The sequence below is a fragment of the Ambystoma mexicanum genome, chromosome 6q (genome assembly GCF_040938575.1).
Source record: "Ambystoma mexicanum isolate Mex_15411 chromosome 6q, UKY_AmexF1_1, whole genome shotgun sequence".
In the NCBI taxonomy this organism is placed as follows: domain Eukaryota; kingdom Metazoa; phylum Chordata; class Amphibia; order Caudata; family Ambystomatidae; genus Ambystoma; species Ambystoma mexicanum.
Window position 1 is genome coordinate 191,572,294 of NC_090937.1, and position 14,322 is coordinate 191,586,615.

Below are 14,322 nucleotides of genomic sequence, written 5' to 3' on the forward strand. Positions count from 1 at the left end.
TCTCGTAGATGCCCTCATCTGCTTCCTTCAACAGTGGGTATTGTCTAACTCTGGGGAGGATTTCTCCTTTCTTCAGTTTTATTTTCACTCCCCCTATGCTTTTAACGCACCCTACATCGTAGGGACTTGTTGTCCATAACGAGGTGGGTACCTTCGCCAAGTCCTCCTCGTAAAAGGGAGGTGGTGCTGTGAGGGGTGCTTCTAATGCCATTGCCATTTTCTGGGCCACCTCCCTGCATGTTAACCGTAGCCAAACGTACACACTCATTCCCAACGTCATCTTACTTGTTTCCTTTTCTTGTGAGAAATGTTCCTCATCAGATAGTTGAGTCAATCTACACCCTCTGCTGGTGCTATTACTGCCCTCCATGCCTTTCCTTTGTCATCTAGGGCGTGTACTGCAATCCAATCTTCACCTGCTACTATCCCTCAATGACTATTGACACAAACGTTCCTTCTTTCTCATCTGTGGGTGTTTCCAGCCTGAACAGGTACTCACCTGGTCTTCACCATACTTTTGCTGCTATTCCTGGTACCCGTGCCAATGCCATGTCTGTCCCGTACTGAAATACTTCTGGATATACAGGCTCCCCCCTCTGCACGCTTTTCCCACAGTACGCCTGGAGTATTTGCCTTGCCGTGAGCATGTGTATGCCTGGAATGGAGCACACTATATCCATGTCAGTGAAGGAGATGGTTATATTCAGTATACTCATTATGTCGCGGCCCAAGATGTTTACAGGGCGTGTTTTGAATAAAGTAGGGGTAGTGATAAGTCATGATCTCCTATAGATAAGGGGATGTTATCAGTAAATGGAGCCACTGCTCGAGCCCCAGAAAATCCTTGAGTGTTCATGGCATCTCCTGACAATGTGTATTTCCCTTCCCATATACATGACCTGGTTGCCCCCGTGTCGACCAGGAGGAAAAGGTTTCTTCACCTATCCCACCTTTATGTGAGGTTCCTCTGCAGGGTTAGGTGTTACTGACAGGATGGGACACAACAAGGCATACCTCTCAACCATTTGTCTCACAAAGGCGGGTGAAAACACCCGATTTTGTTTTTGGCGGGTGAGACGCCCATTGGAATGAATGGGTGTGCAGGAGGCTTGGCGGGTGAGTCAGCCCTTTGCAAGGCGGGTGACACCCGCCAAAAGCGGGTGAGTTGAGAGCTATGACAAGGTAGTCTGTGGGCTGTTCTATTGTGGGTATAGAGAGTGTCTGTTGCCAGTGTAAGGGTTGTAACCCATTATTGTTACCCCTCCCATTCTTGTCACTGCCAACACTGCCATTGTGTCCACTGGTTGTTGTACATCGTCATGTAATTGCGTTAGTTGCTGTGCCGTTTGTACATTTTGTTGTTGTGGCTGTTGTATCTGTTGTTGTTGAGATGGTGGTGGTGTTGGTGTTGTTTGGTGTTTGTGCCTGTGGTGTTGGACCTTGTTGTTGCATCACTGGCTGTTGTCCTGCCTGTTGGAAGCAGTTAGAGAATTTTCCTCACCAGCCGCGCTCACAAACAATTTTATACCAACCCCTTCAGTTGGGAATTAGTAGACAGAAGAGAAAAACATCCATGCTCCTTAATTTTTTTATTTAATTGTGTAATGCTCAGAACAGAGAGTAAGCTTCCAGTTAAGCTTCATACTTGAACTTAATCATTTTCTTTTCAAATGATTAAAACACTGTAGGATGTTTATTTGTCCAAATACATCCACACGGAGCAACTAAATACTCTGCAAAAAATTGTCACTGAACTGGTCAGATTATACCAAATAATCTGATATTGTACTGTTCACAAGTGTGACAAACACCCACCATCTCTTTCTGTATACACGCCGTGATTTCCATGGTAACACGGAAAAAATCACGTGACCTCACGTGACTCATCACGTGATTCTGGTTTCACTTTCAATAGTCAGAGCAAATGGACCCGGCACCCTTCTTGCAGGCGCATGCATTAATCGACTCTCTGCAACCAAGCATTGAATCATTCATTATTCAAGCTACTATAGCAGTAATTAGGTGAGATATTTGGCTACAGCAGATCCCTTGTTCACGTCTCGCCTGTAATTTGGGCACGACTGCAACTAGCAAATCGCATATTATTTGATTTTACTATCACCATACATATTCATGCCATACCCATTTACATTTTAACAGCTGTGCACTCAACCGTTTTGACGGATTTCTCAAGCCCAATTTGGGAGTGTACAATCAAGCCCCTTTATCAAACTTCTCTGAACACGCACATACACATAAACTGCCACGTGGCATTCATATCACGGCAAGCTAGGTGAGTGCTGGTTGCTATCTGCAGCATGTACTCTGGGTTCATAATCAATACAATGTGCATTATTTTTGGATTAACAACAGGCATTATGACATTTTGGCTTAACAACAGGTATCATTATATTGCTCATTCACGGCATGTCCTATTTTGAGTGGCTTTACGGGTGAACATTCTTAATGACTAATATAGGTGAACTCACAGAAATTGAATTTATATATCGTATAATTTGCAAATATTCATCAGAATACTATTCACACGCTTTAGTAATCAAGATTTATTATCTTTTCTCTTGCCTCCCGCCCTTTCTTCTCTCCCCTCTCCTATTTTCTTTTCTCTTCTCTTTATTTTTGGTTATTATGAACCATATTCATGGAATTTATGTTTTATATCTATGTGTTTACTGATTTTTTATCCATAGTACTCACTATAACTAATCCGCCCTGATGACGACCCAAGCGGCAGTTCAAGTTCTGTGTCAATTTCTGCACGAGTATCCACTTGATGAATTTATTTGTTTCTGGAATTACTTTTTCAGCATTCGTAGCGCAAATTCACATGCCATACATTGCTCAAGCATCATTTTGAGATCTGATGTTGTAATCACTTTGGATTGTGTTATCTATAAATTACTCTCTGCTCTGAGCATTACACAATTAAATAAAAATGTTACGGAGCATGGTTGTTTTTCTCTTCTCTCTACTAATTCTCAACTGATGTGGTTGGTATAAAAAATGTTGTAAGCGCGGCTGGTGAGGAAAATTCTCTAACTGTTTCTACGTTTCCAGTTGACAGTGAGAAGTCAACTGTTCCCCACTTCTGCTGCTCCCATTTTTATCCTTATCTAGTGCATCACACAATCTGGTCGGTTGCGCACATTCCACATTAAGTTTCTCACGCACTGCCTATTGGAAGTACCACCTTGCTCACCCCACCCTTGTTGTGCTGCTATGTATCTGCACGTGCGGGAAATGTGACCTACTAGTCCGCACATCCAACATGGGAGTGGCACTCGTGCCTGCCATGGGCATCCTCCCCCTCCCTCTCCTTGGCCTTGTCATCCCTGTTGTGCATAAACCCGGAACCCTCCTCCTGGGTAGTATCCTTGTGGCCCAAAGCCCCGCCCCCAGCACCCCCTCCCCTTCCTCTAAAATGTTGCTGGTACCCACCCCCCATAAGTGGTTGGTATTGCTGAGTGGTGTTATATGGTGGCAGCTGCTGTTAGAACTGTGGTTAGGGTTGCTCGGCGGTCTTATATTGTTGCAGCTGCTGCTGTGGTTGGGACACTGCTACCTGAGTAGTGCTGCAGGGCTAATTCTTACTGCCCCCTCTAGAGCGTATTTAGACAACTTTTTCTGCACTAGTTTGGCTTCATCCATTTTATATCCACTGCCCTCTGTTCAATCTTTTCCTGCCATAACCTACAGTGGTGCACTATTGTTAGTTGTATTTCTGACCATGCTTTTGCCTCCATTCCCACCAATTTCTTCAGTTGTCTCTGCACCGATTCTGGCAACCCTTGTATCAAGATGTGGTAGAAGATAGCTATTGTTTTGTCCCACGGCTCTGCGTTTTCGAGGCGCCAAAGCTCTTGAATCTCTTAAATATAGCTAACGGGATCTTCGTCGTCACGCATCTTGCGTGAGGTAATTGCCCCTATGTCTGATGTGTCAGGGTATTGTGTCCTTAGTGCTTGCCATACCGCGTGCCTGCAATTCTCGAATGGGGACACGTTGTGTGTGGTGCTTTGTGTTGTTACCTCTGGGAACTCCGCCCTCTTCCAAATGCCATCTGCTGCGTCACCCAGAATGGATACTAGCAACCCCTTCACGTCACCTACTGCCAGCCTGTGCCCCGCTGTCTGCTTTTCCATTTCATATATCCATTTCCCTGCCCCTCCACTGAGCGTTGGCAACCTATCCTTAACGTTCGCCCTGTCTGTGTGCTTCCAGGGTATATATTGCAGCCTGGTTCCCCCTCTCTCTAATAATGGCATCTGTGAATATTCAGCCCTTTCTTCCGGTGACCGTCTATACTGCCGTATCTGGATTGGCCCTCTCTCATCTTCCATATCTGCTCCGATGTCTGTGATGTCTATATTGGGTGACTGGCGTGAGGCATCCTGGGGTCCTGTATGCCCGCCCCGCTGACATGTGTGTCCCCTGTTGTGTGTTAACGCTGCCCCATCTCTTCTGCACCCGGGAGGTCTTGCATCTTATTCGTGTAAGGTGTATGTGGTGCTACTGTTGCTGCCGTGTCCTTGGTAGTTGTGCCAGTGTGCTGTCCCCCGTTCTTTTCATCTTGAGTCCTACATTCCCACGACATTCCTGTGCCTGTTCGTGTAATGTAAAGTTTGCTCAGCCCTTCCTTTCCTACATCATTGCTATCTTTGTCTTCCTCACTACAGAATCCGTCTGAAAATGTCAATGTACGTGTGAGCGGATAACGATCTGTCACACTTTCGAGATAAATATTTGTAAAATTAGCCGCATTCGTTTCTCCTCTTCCTGTTGCGTTCTGTTGTACGGACTTTGCTTCGTGCATCCCGGCCGTTCCTATGCTACCCCCTGTGTGTCCTTTCTGTGCCTGTCAGGGTTGTTGCTCTTCTCGTTCTGCCTCGTCTGCCCTTGACTGATTTAGTTCTTCCATTATTTCTTCGCTTACCTTTTGTAGCGCTTCTTCATCTTCATTTGTCTTATTCCGTGCTCCCCTGTTAGTGCTAACCTTAACTCCTTCAGCTTACTTTCCTCGTACTTGCTTTCCAGCAATATCTTCTGTCTCCAAAATGCCATTTCTCGTTCAGCTTCAACCCTTTCCTTTTCTTGTGTTCTACGTCCTTTCGCTTCCGTACTCACCTTGCTCACCCACCTGTTGTTATCCTCTCCATCACCTCTTTCCGCTCCTTCTCCATTAATTCCTCCCGTTCCCTGTTTTCTCGCTCCTCCTTCTCCTGTCTTTATAATTCTAGCTGTATCTCCCGTTCCAGTTCCTTCTGTTCTAGTTGCTTGACTAACGCGTTCCTCTTCTCCTTCAACTCAGCGATCCTTGCTCAAGTTTTGCCTCCTCCTCATCCCGTAACTGCTCCTCTTTCGCGTCGTTCATCGGCCTGGCTCTCCATCCTTTCCCCAACTCCAATTCCTCTATTGGTTTTGTTGCCCCTTTTGTTTCTCCCGTGGTGTTCCTTGCAATTTCAATAGTACTTGTGCCACTATCCTTCATCTGGGCCTATCCCTGTAAATTCGCTCTTCGCCTGCCTCAGTCCTCCCTCATCAGCGTCTGGGTTTGTTTGTTTGTTTATTATTTGTAATGCGTCAGAATACCCTAGGGTAACAGGGCGCAGCAGTTACAAGAATTTGCAAAACTTAGTTACAGCAATAACGATATATACATACACAAGATCAACGTAATAAGGCAGGATTATATACATATATACAGGTTAACACAGGTGAATACAATATGTACAGAAGGCAAGAGTATGCAGGACGTAGGGACTCATTATGTTAGAGAGCTTACGTCTTACCTACCTCTGGCCGTGAGGCGGGTGTGTTCGGGGCATACAGAGGTGGTTTGTATGTGGGGTTTGAGTAGCCCTAGGCTGCAGTTAATTCCCGGGGCTCCGCAGCTTCCCTTAGCTCTCTAATCGGGTATACTCCTTGTTCTTCCTCCTCATCTGCATCGTCTGAGACAACACTGGGAGGGGCAGGGGGTGGAGCACATGAGTCCCCTACCTCTTCCTTTACCTCCTGTATGCTCAACATCTCCGGGTAATACCCCTGGAACATTCTCCACAGCTCAAATATTTCCGTACAGTTTGCTAACTTCTTTCCCTTGTATGTGTTATGTAGGTAGGTGAGTAGTGACTGTAGTATATCCTTCGAGTAACTGCCGTTAGGAGGCCATGGTACCGTTATTTTCCCATCCGTGCCCTTAGTCCATTCTACGCTATATTTAACTATTTTGTCTCTATATGTAGGCAGTGTCTTACAGATGTGTTGGATTGGGGTCAGCATCGTCCTGTGCGCCCCGTATGGTGCACCTCCCCCGACCCCGTGGTACATCATTGCTTTTTACTCGTAGCTCTTACATGACCTCAAATTGAGGGTTTCGACTTTCCGCTGTCAGAACAAGGATAGAAGTTTATTGGTTATGCAGTTCAATTAACAATATGTGCAGCCTTTAACAGCCACACCTCTTGCGAAGCGTACTCTTGTACCGCCCGACTTTACGGAGCTGCCGCGGTCCGGCACGCTCCCTCAATGTCTATGGCCCCATGCGGCCTTATACCTTATGCAGCGTATCTCGCCTCCGCTGGTGTTGCCGGCACACCCCTTCATTATGTCTGGCCCCCTGTGACTGTACACGAGTGCGGCATATTCTGATACTGCCCGCCTTTACTGGGCCGTCGCGGCTCAGCACGCCCCTTGAGCACATGCTGACCCTGTCCGCGCACAGCTGCTAATTCGCCTGCTCTGTAGTTCCAGTGCCTAATTGCGAGCCCCGCGCCATGACCTATGGGTGATGTCACCAAGCTAGTTATTGACAAAACAAGACATACAACCAGACAATTTGTGCGCGTGTTTCACACAACAATCCCATCCCCTTTATTCCTCATATTAAAATTTACAATCCCCACAGCTGTCTTCCCACCTCCCCTGGAGTGGAGTATACGTCGTCAATCAACTCTTTTTGTAGTTGAGCTGCACCCGTCGCGTCGCCTGACGTGTGATACGCTTCCTACTTGGGAAACTTAACCAGTCAACTACCTTCCGCAATCTTAAGATAGCTATCGCTAACTCATACAGGAATCCAACATCTATTTACCGAGCTAAAACGCCCAATAAAATAGGAAATCCACATCTATTCACCGAACTACATCATCGATTCATAGGAAAACCATGCCGTTATCCATGTGCTCACTGTCCAGACCTATCGGCACAACAACCCTTCCGTCACATTAGGGACCTGCTGTTCCCCCCGAAGACGCTCACCAACACAAAAAAGCACCACCTCTGTTCTGTTACCTACAATCATACGTGTGCCGACCACCGCCTGGGTATTGAACGTTATGGCAAAATTACACCACCCTCCAGCCTATGTACACATCCTCTCCCCACCCATACAATGCATTGTTGCTCGTTGTGCTGACCACACTTACTTTAGGTGCACATCTGCTGGCGTCGCTCGGCTGCTGGCTCCCCTCCCACTTGATTCGTCTCACCTCTTCTGGACCGCATGTGGACACTCGCCAACCGCGGGCGGGATATATTTTGAAGTCAGCTCCCAACGGCCAATCTCCAGTTGCGCTGTCCAGTGGTGTCGCAGTTTTGCGAAGGTCCTGCGGTCCTCTGAGTTCCGATGGCGGTGGGGGCCGCACCTTGCTGAGCTGACGTCACAAAGGATCTTGCAGGGGTCTCAGGAGCGCATCTCAGCAGTGCCTCCAACTCGTTAGGGTAGATTCCGGGGTTGGCAGAGCCGTACCTACGGTCAGCGGACCTCCAGCTCACGGAAGGCCCTAACTCCTTCCAATGTCCCAAAGAAGTCGAGGTCCACACAAGGAGCAAAGTGTAACTGCCATTTTATTGTAGTAAACGTGCAGGGATAACATACAAGGAGCCAAATCCAGTCCAAGCACATCTGATCGATTTTGGGCTCACAGGCCCCTTTTGTATCGTTGTGACGTCACATCTCGTGTCATTTATCAAAACCCATCCCCGAACCTACCGCCACTCTGGGTTGGCTCCCAGAGTGGTAAGTCCAATATAGAGGCATATAGGGTGCACGATTATTGGTGGCCACGTGTCAGGTGGTATGCTTGGGTCGTCCCTAAAAATTGCTAGCTGAGAAATGTTACATTAGAACCCCTGATGATTGACTGGATATTCCGTCCGCCAGTCCCTATTCCCCCAATATCCTCATTGGTCAGGCCACGGGCCCCCAAGCCTGGGACCGCCGTTGTTCCCAGCCCGCAAGACATCTGCTAGGTGTGATTATGTGACAGTGTGTAACGATGGGGTCTATGCTAATGCCATGAGAGCGGTCCATTCCCAGCGCATGTTGTAGATGGATTGTTGTAATTAAGTTGCAAGGCTCAGTCCCAGATGTGAGACGGCTGCATCTTCCCAGCTTCCAGGCCTTGGCATTATGTCAGGTTGGCCAGATCACGTGTGAGGAGACCGTTGGTGAGGCCGAATTACTGCGATTTGATTTGTATTTTAGCTTGGGGTATTCTCTTCTGTAACTGGGCTCATCGTGGCACAGTGAATGAGGAATGTCAGTTGCAACATCATGTCCTTGGTGGTGGCAGTCCCTGCCAGGGCTATTCTGCTCGCTCAGCATCTTGCAGCTTCGGGATCTCTGCAAGTTGAGTTTAGTGTGCTGGGTTGGTCTGAGGCCTACTTCAGCTCCGGTTATACTTTGAATATAATCGTCCATAGGTTAAAGGCATGCCATGGGTGGTCATGTCCCTTGAGTGCGCCTGTCCATCCATAAGGTTAATAGTGGGTAGCATCTGCAAGCATATACAATGGCTCTTCTGGCATCTTGCGTTTCTGCAGTGCGGTAGCGAGCCTATATGGAAAATAAGAAACGGGCAGACAGTATGTGTGTCGCTGTCCTCTAGCTCATAGAACGGTACGCATATGTTCTTCGTGTGGATTGGTGTGTGAGTGTCCCGATTGTGCAGACTGCACATGTGCTTCCTGTCTAGCGCGGCTATGTCGTCATAGGGTCTCTAGCGACCTGCATCATTGCTTGCAGGACGTCAATCGATTTGATCCATGTAATGGTCTCCAGCTGGGTCTTGGTTGTAATTGCTTGTGTTGGATAGGGCTTGTGCCATTGCAGGGTTGTATGGTCGGATGGCTGGAGGCCGTTCGCGATGTGAGCTTATGCTGGAGTGGTGGGGAGTCTGGATACACCGTTTCTGGGGTGGCCATGTGGAAAAGGGTGCCCTTGTGAAAGAAACATTGTGGTGTACATGGTGTTCGGCACCTTGAGCGTTGCCATCTTTTCCCATCCTCCCAGGTCCCTTGCGAGCGCACGCCCACCGGTGCGAACTGTCATTGACAGCGCAGGGGGATCGATGTGGATGAGGCGAGCGCAATAGGTGTGGAAGACAGTCAAAGGACAGAGACAAATGTTGATTGCAGGTACTGAGTCTTCAAAATAGAGTCTGGAGACACTGGGTCTGCGGTGGCTATGTGGAGAAGGGTGCCCTTGAGAAAGAACATTTGTGGTGTACATGGTATTCGGCACCTTGAGCGTTCCCATCCAGCCAGCCCCCTTGTGAGCGCCGACCTACAGGTGCAAACTGTCATTGATAGAGGAGGGGGATGGAAGTGGATGAGGCGAGCGCAATAGGCACGGAAGACAGTTAAAGGACAGAGACATATGTTGATTGCAGGTCATCGCAGGGTTGTATGGTCTGATGGCTGAAGGCCGTTCGTGATGTGTGCTTATGCTGGGAGCGGTGGGACCGGGTGCAGTCTCCGATGGTCGATAGTTATTCTTTCGAGAGTGCTTCTTCCGGTTGGGGCCCCGTCAGGAGGGAAGGGACTTTTTTCTCTTCAACCAGATCTGAGATGGCATAGGGTTAAGGGTGCCATTGCAAAAGAACCCTTTGTGGTGTACATGGTATTTGGCACATTGAGCGTTTCCATCTTCCCAGCCCTCTTGCAAGCACACACCCACAGGTGCAAGCTGTCATTGATAGTGGAGGCTGATGGATGTGGACGAGCGAGCGCAATAGACACGGAACACATCAAAAAAACACAGACATATGTTCATTGCAGAGGCAGGGTCTTCAAAGGGGAGTCTAGAGACACCGGTTCTGGGATGGCCATGTGGAAAAGGGTGCCCTTGTGAAAGAACCCTTTGTGGTGTACATGGTATTTGGCACCTTGAGCGTTCCCATCCGTTACCATCCTCCCAGCCCCCTTGTGAGCACACGCCCACAGGTGCGAACTGTCTTTGATAGGGGAGGGGGATCGATGTGGATGAGGCGAGGGCAATAGGCGCAGAAGACAGTAAAAGGACAGAGACATGTTGATTGCAGGGACTGGGTCTTCAAAATAGAGTCTGGAGACACTGGGTCTGGGGTGGCCATGTGGAGAAGGGTGCCCTTGAGAAAGAAAATTTTGTGGTTTACATGGTATTCGGCACCTTGAGCGTTCCCATCCAGCCAACCCCCTTGCGAGCGCAGACCTACAGGTGCAAACTGTCATTGATAGAGGAGGGGGATGGAAGCGGATGAGGTGAGCACAATAGGCGCGGAAGACAGTTAAAGGACAGAGACATATGTTGATTGCAGGTCATCGCAGGGTTGTATGGTCGGATGGCTGGAGGCAGTTCGTGATGTGTGCTTATGCAGGCAGTGGTTGGACCGGGTGCAGTCTCGGATGGTCGATAGTTATTCTGTCAGGAGTGCTTCTTCCGGTTGGGGGCTCCGTCAGGAGGGAAGGGATGTTTTTCCTCTTCAACCGTATCTGGGGCAGCATATGGTTAAGGGTATCCACGTACTTGACCTAAAGGGAGGTCTAGTACCCGAATCTTCCCTGGGTTATATTTTCACACTTGTTTTTGGGTATTTTTATTTAAATGGTTTTCTAAAAAGAAAAGGTTTCTGGGAAACTTCATTGTGTGTCATAAAAGACTGTCCTCAAGGTAAAACAATTTTAGCTTTATTCGGTTTCCCTTGGGGGCAGATTTTGCTTAAAAAACGCCCGAAATACCCTAGTTTATAGCATTTTTACCACTGAAATCGTGGTTCTAGGGAGTGGGTCTAGTTAGTACATGGTGGACCAGAGGTCCTTGTGTCAATTTCTTTTGTTCTTTTTTTGTTTTCCTCTTAGTATTAATATTTTAAAGTTTTTGTGTTTCGCTGTGTCATGAATACACAGTGAAGATCCTTGATCAGTCCTTGCTTTTTGGAGAGATCAAACTGCAATCTGGCATATTTCATTCAGTTTAGCTGCACAGATACAGTGTTGTGATAAGCCGACCAGTTTCAGTGGTGAGAACCACTTTCATCAGGGATGAGACAGCTAATGGTGAGTATCGCTGTTATTGTTGAAGAAAAAGGCTAAATCTAGCTTTCAGTTCAAAAGGACCTGCCCTAGACACTAGTGTCTTCTCTCGTCATGGTGGTCCTAGTGTGTGACTGTGGTTCTTCAGTCCCACTGCAGGAGCTGACAATGTTCAGCCGTTTGCATAGTCACCTTGTCGCTTGTCTGCGGCTGTGTCCCGGGGTAGGGTGCGGCAGCAGAGCCCGGGGACGGGGAGAAGGAGCTGCAGCCTTTATTCCTCGCTCTCTGCTGTCTGCGGACACTGCCGGCTGCCCGCTCCGGTCACTTCCTGAAGCTGCAGCGCCTGCCTGCGGTGGCCATGTGGAAAAGGGTGCCCTTGTGAAAGAACCCTTTGTGGTGTACATGGTATTCGGCATCTTGAGCGTTCCCATCCGTTCCCATCCTCCCAGCCCCCTTGGGAGTGCAAGCCCACAGGTGCGAACTGTCATTGATAGGAGAGGAGGGATCGATGTGGATGAGGCGAGCGCAATAGGCGCGGAAGAAGTCAAAGGACAGAGACATATGTTGATTGCAGGGACTAGGTCTTCAAAATGGAGTCTGGAGACACTGGGTCTGGGGTGGCCATGTGGAGAAGGGTGCCTTTGCGAAAGAACCCTTTGTGGTGTACATGGTATTCGGCACCTTGCGCGTTCCCATGAAGCAAGCCCCTGTGCGAGCACACGCCTACAGGTGCGAACTGTCATTAATTTATTTTAAACTTTCTTTATTGGCATTTTGGTTAGCATGTTAATACATATACTCAAACAAAAACAATAAGGAAAGGTACAAAAACACAACAAAAAGAAACAAAAATCATTTAACGGTACAAGCCAGTCGCTGGAACCTTCCGGTAGTTCCCCCCTCTGTCCTTCCCTCTCCACCTCCTTATTTCCTCTTCTCTTCGGGCTGGTAAGAGGCGTTTGGCCGGAAAGTCTGATACGTAACTTCACTTTACCTTGGGTTTTACTCCTCTGTGGGTCCTTTACTATTTCCCTGGGATGGTGTTTGTGAGTCTGTTTCATCTCCGGATGATAACAAATAGGCTATACATGGCCCCCAGATGTCCGGAGGGCGGGCATGGAGGGGCACTGTTTTTAAATAGCTAGTTTCTGTGTCTTAGCAGTACGTAACGTCTTTTAGCCAGCGTTGAAAGCTCGGTGGTGGGCCCCTTCCCCAACTGCATGCAATCCTCCTTCTGGCAAGGACCAGCAGGAGGTCCGTCAATTTCCGGGTCACTTTTGGAAGGTCCTTCGTCAGCCCCAACATTGTCAGTTTTGGATGAAAGGGAAACGCCACTTCTATGATTGAGAAGGTTTTTTCCAAGACTGCCTTCCAAAATGTGGTGATTGTGGGGCAGTTCCAGGCCAGGTGTAAAAAGTCAGCTTCCGGGTGACCACATCTGGTGCATTCTGCTGGGACCGATTCATGCATGGAATGAAATTTTGTTGGGGTGTGATATAGTTGATGCAGATAGTTAAAATGAGTTTGTTTAAATTTGGTATTAATTGCTACTCTCTGGCTAACGGTCAATGTTTAGTTCCATTCATCTTCGGTAAACTCAGTGTTCAGTGTCCTTTCCCATCTTCATCTTGCTTTCTTGTTATGAAGATCGGAGTTGGATATTAAGGATTTGTAAATGCTGGCTGTTAAGCGTCCTTCCCCTTGGGCTTGTATCATGTTGTCCAGGAGCGGCCATACTGGCGGTTGCTGGGGGAATGTGGGAAAGAAGGCTTGTAGTGTGTGTTGTGTTCTAAAGTAGATGAATGTATCCAGCGCGTTGTCTTGTCCCATAGCTTGCGCCTGTTGCAGTGTGAGGAATTGCCCCTCTGGGAACAGGTCGTGCATCGATTGGATGTGTAGTTTCCCTGTCCATTGTTGGTAGACTTTTTCCCCAGTGATGGGGATTCCTGGGATGAACTTCGCAGGTAAGAGCGGGGAGTATCTGGACTGTATTGCTCCTTCTTTCACCATTTTCTTCCAGATGGAGAGTGTTGCGTACACTACATTCAGAGGCGTTCGGGCGTTGGGAACGTGCCAAGGATGACGGAGCGTAGTAGGTGTGGGGTTGCCAAGGCCATTTCAATTTGTACGAGCGGCCTGACAAAGTCTTTAGTGTACCAGCGACTGAGAAATTGAGCCTGGGCAGCCCAGTAATAGCGTTCGATGTCTGGTAGTGCTAGGCCTCCTTGCTTCACCGGGAGGGTTAGGATATTGTATGCTACTCTTGCCACCTTTCCCGCCCAGATTAGGTCAAGTATTAAGCTCCTGATGCATCGCAGAAGTCTTTGCGTTAGGATCAATGGAATGTTTATGAAGAGATACAGTAACTTGGGCAGAATGACCATCTTCACTAGTGATACTCTCCCCCAGAGTGTAAGTGGTAGTGATTTCCATCTGTTGATTTTGCTTTGCACTGTGTCAACGACTTTTTCGTAGTTGTCTCAAAGGATGTCTCCGCTGGATCTTGACATATAGATGCCCCGGTACCTGACCTTCGAGTGCTGCCACTGGCAGCCGAAGTCATCGTCCAGCTCTGTGGTCGAGGTATACAGGGGGAATATTAGAGATTTAGAGGTGTTAATCTTGAGCCCTGAGTAGTGTCCGAATTTTAGTACCGCGCGCACTACTGGGTTCAGATTTTCACTGGGATCGCAGAGAAAAAGTGTGACATCATCGGCGTAGAGCGATATAATCAGTTTGTGAGACCTCAGTGAATATGGTGCAGTCTGAGGTCTGACGCAAGCGGTTCCATCACCAGGGCAAACAGCAGAGGGGATAGTGTGAACCCTTGTCGCGTTCCTCTGCGCAGGTGTATGCTCGTAGATTGGTTGGTTCCTAGAATGATGTTGGACAAGGGGGATTTGTATAGGATGGAGATTAGTTTTATGAATCTTTTGCCGAGGCCCACGCGTTCTAGGATTGTGTATAGGAAGGGCCACTCCACGGAGTCGAACGCCTTTTCTGCGTCGAGTA

General features: G+C 48.1%; 1 long non-coding RNA gene across 1 annotated transcript; it reads left to right on the plus strand.

The window, feature by feature from the left end:
* The first annotated feature begins 1,925 nt into the window (after nt 1-1,925).
* On the plus strand, nt 1,926-2,968 carry LOC138515487 (uncharacterized). Its single transcript, XR_011282022.1, has 2 exons — nt 1,926-2,022; nt 2,709-2,968. It is a non-coding gene; the product is annotated as an uncharacterized lncRNA (long non-coding RNA).
* Nucleotides 2,969-14,322: the final 11,354 nt, after the last annotated feature.